Source organism: Dipodomys merriami, unplaced genomic scaffold (assembly GCF_024711535.1).
Source record: "Dipodomys merriami isolate MVZ:Mamm:240054 unplaced genomic scaffold, mDipMer1.0.p SCAF_5, whole genome shotgun sequence".
Taxonomy (NCBI): Eukaryota; Metazoa; Chordata; class Mammalia; order Rodentia; family Heteromyidae; genus Dipodomys; species Dipodomys merriami.
Window position 1 is genome coordinate 45,467,886 of NW_027206068.1, and position 4,525 is coordinate 45,472,410.

Consider the following 4,525-nt stretch of genomic DNA (forward strand, 5'->3'; position numbering starts at 1 on the left):
GGAAGAGGCATTCACAAAGCCAAAGGAGGGCATGATTTATCTAAGATTAGGGCTCTTCCCATGGACTGAAAGAAAAAAAATAGCAAAAATGGACAAACACACCAAAAGGTGGGGGGGCGGGGAGGTAGGGGGAAGGTTGACAATGCAAGAAAAAGCAGAAATGCTACTTGAAGAGATAAACAAATTAGAAGGGCCCCAGGGCTGAGGGTAACCTAGGGGTAGAGTGTTTGCCACGTATTATAAGACCTTGGATTCAATCACCAGTACTAGGAAATAAAATAAAATAAAATGGATTCAAGTTATAGATAGGATTCACTTTTTTCTAAGTCCCTATTTCCCTGAGGCTAGATGTAACAAGAAAGTTTGCTGGCAGATAAATGTTCACATCCTCCAATACAGCAGTTAACTCCATGTTTCATAAATAATCCCAACTACTGTGTGATGTGTATTAAGAGTTGGCCTCTGATTCTTTTATGAGCCAAGAAGAAGTGAGAAAGTAAAATGCTCACCTATATCAGGAAAATTGATTTACCAAAAGCACCATCTGATAGATTAGTTGATTTACACAGAGAAAGCAGGAGGTATATATGGAAGTGCATTAACTCTTTAAGGCCATTTGAGGCAACATTAGTAAATCATTGCTACAATACTAAATGGTTCCCCTAATGGCCCCAAAGAGTAAATGAATCCCCCAAAGAGTCTCAGATGGTCCCAGGTAGTCATGATGATTACAAATGCTTCTTAAGAGCTAGGTCAGTGGCCCAATTCCCAGTTTACAGATAAGGAAGCTGTAGCTTATTCTAGGCCACTTGGCCAGTTAATGACAAAGCCCAGGTTAGATATTAGTTAACTAGAGTGGCTAGCTAATAATTAGCTTTGCTGTTCGGGTACCCATAAGCATTCCAGGGATCATCTCCGTAAGCCTTGGTCATTCAAGTTCATTTTCAATCCCAGGAAGTAGGCAAGTGTTGCAGAAAGATTGATTTAAATGGTCTTTTGCACAACACCTTCAGTTTTTGGCTTTGTTGTTGTTATTATTAGATGGCTGTTAGTTGTAGAAATAGAAAAACTCAAGTTGATAAAGGAGATAGGAAACCTTTTCACAATAGATGTCTGAAATTGTGTGTGTGTGTGTGTGTGTGTGTGTGTGTGTGTGTGTGTGTGTGTGTTTATCATGAATGAATTGGATTACCTAGGAGGTGTTGTTTAACAAGCCATGGGTGTTTCAAAGCTAAGAGGGCCATAGAGACCCTTGAGTCAAGGGTGCTTATTTTACAAAATTTTACAAAATGAGAAAATTCAGCCACCTAAAGACATATGAGAATTGGTGGGACTCTTAGGCCCTCAAGTCTGTAGGCCATTTTCAGAGGAGGGGAGAGAAAAAGCATGATGCATGGTCATTATTATTATTTGGTTTATTTTAGTTTATTATAGTATTATTATTATAGGCCACCAGTTGCTAGTTCTTTAATGTGTGTAGAAAAGATGTGCAATAGAAAAAACAATCAACAGAAGTGGCGCTGTGGCTCAAGCAGTAGAGCGCTCATCTTGAGCTGAAGAGCACAGGAACAGAGCCCACGCCCAGAGTTCAAGTCCCACGACCGACCAAAAAAAAAAAACAACAATCAAGGTAATTACCAAATGCTTAAAAGAAAGTGAAAATTGAGAGAAAGAAGTACTGTTCCAGAAATTATCTTACTTGGAGCCTCTAAGAATCCTGGCTTGTCTGGCCAAGGGCATCTAATCTAGGAATTGTGTGAGAATATGTATGGTGATTTAATTTCTTTAGAAAGAGAAAAAAACTTCAATAATAAATTACACTCTGTAAGCACAATTAAATCCTGATAGTTGCAATGATGTTTCTCTGTATATTATGAATGTGTAATCATAAAGCTTACATAGAAAAACAATGATCTGTGTAATTCTTGCTGAAAATGGTAGGGTTTTTTTTGGTCAGTGGACCAAGAATTAAGGCAGCTCAGAGTTCTGAGATTACATGAAATGGGACATTGGTTTTGTTTGTTTTGTTTTGTCTTCAGTCTTATCTTCAGTGATTAGATTTAGGACATAAGTGCCAGGATAGTCCATTTTAATCAACATTGGGACCTCCTTATTGAAGTCGTGGCTGAGTTCAGTGGCTTGAAAACATAGGGGGGAACAAAATTTGAATACAAGGAGAAGAGGAACCTGCAAAGATTATTCAGCTCTTTCACCTAAATAAGAGATGCATTTGCTTGTTAATTCAACTATAAGGATCAAATCATTGCATTCGACTCTTTAGGAATTTGCAGCTATTTTCATATCTCTGAAAAATAGCTATTAGTGAATCCATTCCTTTAAAATAATCCTTTGTTGTATATCACCTTACACGTTACACAGTTATTTCACCTATCCAGACCTGCTTTGATGTTCACAAGTGGGAGGTGGGCAGAGCAGGTAATCAGCCCCATGTAAGGTAAGCAAATGGAGGTAAGCAAATGGAGGCTTCAGGTGATTCAGAGCTCTTTCCATAGGTTACACTGCCTCTAAGTCCTGTCAGCAGTTCCTTCTTCATTTGAGTGAGGGCTGGGCCCTCAAAGGTGGCTGTCATTTCGTATAAAGCTAATTGAAGTTGTGCCCTGGAAATATAACCAGCATGCCACTGACTTATCTTTATGAAATTCGAGCAGACTATCTTTTTTTTGGCAATAAAAATAGAAATAAAATAAGAACAGCACAGATTAAACATATGTTTTTCATTGATTGTCAGAATACAAAGAGTGTCTTAATTAATGAATTTGTTAATGGTTCTTCCCACTTTGCTCAATGCCCAAATATCAGTGCCAATGAGTTTGGGAGTTGGGCCATAACATTTCTCTGTTTCTCCCAAAGCCATTTTTCTCTCATACTCAAGCTAAGTTTCCCCAAGTTGAGCAATGCACCTTTGCTGGCCGGGTAGTGGTTCTGAATGCCTTCATACTAGTACTCCCTACGAACTGTAAAATGCTCTTTACTTGCCAGCTGTCGTGCGCCTTTGATCCCCCAATTTGCATATGGCATATTACTGAACAAGAGAGTTTTTCTTTCTATTTCACCAAGGGCAGGTGTGCAGTCATTCCATGAGAGCGCTCATATTCAGCCATGTAAATTGCCCCCTAGGCCTCAGGTCTGAAAATAAATTAGCTTTTCATAAAGACAATAAAAAGCCACAATGTTTGTATGTTCCTTTTTTTTTTTTTTTTCAGTGTTCTGAAAGTCTTCTTTCTGCCAGAAGCAGCCTCACAAATGGCATCAGTCACTGCGGAAGGGGTTGGCAGTTATTTTTCTAGTCTGTGTAGGTTTGTAGAAAAAACATTTCCAGAGCCACAAATAAGTAATGAAAGGTACTTGTTATAAAACCTACCAAATTTCTTCTTTATATTCGCTTGTTAAGTCTTCCCAGGTACTTAAGAATTCTTGGACTCTCTATCTTCTTAAGCACTGAGTTTTTTTGGTTTAGTTTGTTTGGTTTGGTTTGGGTTTTTTTTTTTTGTTTTTTTTGTTTTTGCCCTATAGTCATTTTCTATAATGGGAACTTTTTCATGCCAAGAACACAAAATACTCAGGTAGAAACCTAGATTGTCTTCCTCTTCCAGATACATTTATATGCATAGATGTCAACTGGAGTAAATTAAAGATACCATGGACCTGTAACTATTATAGAAAATTTAGACTTTAAAATATGGACTATCTTTCATCTTATCCAAGTGCATATCAGACCCTGATAATAATTTACCACTTAGTTCCTTTAAAGTGCCAAAAATCATATTACATGTCATGTATTTTTAAAAAGTGTGATTTTCATGCATGCTAAGAATTCCATGATTATATTCACATTTTACTCATGAACAGATACAAGATGTCTTTGAACAAATTGTTTCTCAGTAAATTTAAATAAATTAAATTTTATTGACATGAATTAGTTCTTTTACTCCAAATTTTCAAAATAATTATATGAGTATGTGATGAAGTAACACAAATACTGTCTCTAACACTCCATTCTTAAGCTTTTCTTAATGCTTTGGTTAACTCTATGAAAGAAAAAAGGAAGTCTTTCCTTGTTTAAAATAAAAGAATAATTAACTTTTTCCCACATTGTGTGGGCTACTGGATGGGTCATTCTTCTGGATGTTTCATCAGCAGTCTGTGCTAATCGAGGTGAGAGTCAGACAATGAATTTACATACCAACTTTAGACTTAGAACACTTGAGAGGATCATACTCTAGGCTATTATTTTGTGCCATAGATATGGGCAGTTTTTCCACATTCTTCAGTAGGCCTTCTGATCAGCTCTATTTTCTATTGGCCAGATTGGGAGAAATAAAAGGAGTCTTGCAAAGCATTTGTCTTTAGGGAAGATTGCATTACAGGTTTGAAATTTTAACTCCCTTACCTTTCCCTAAACATACCAAGTCATCTTCCTTATCTCTTCTTGTCTGGAATACTCCCACATTCTTGTTATACATTGGATCTATTTCTTATTCACTTAAAATGGCACCAGTCTGCT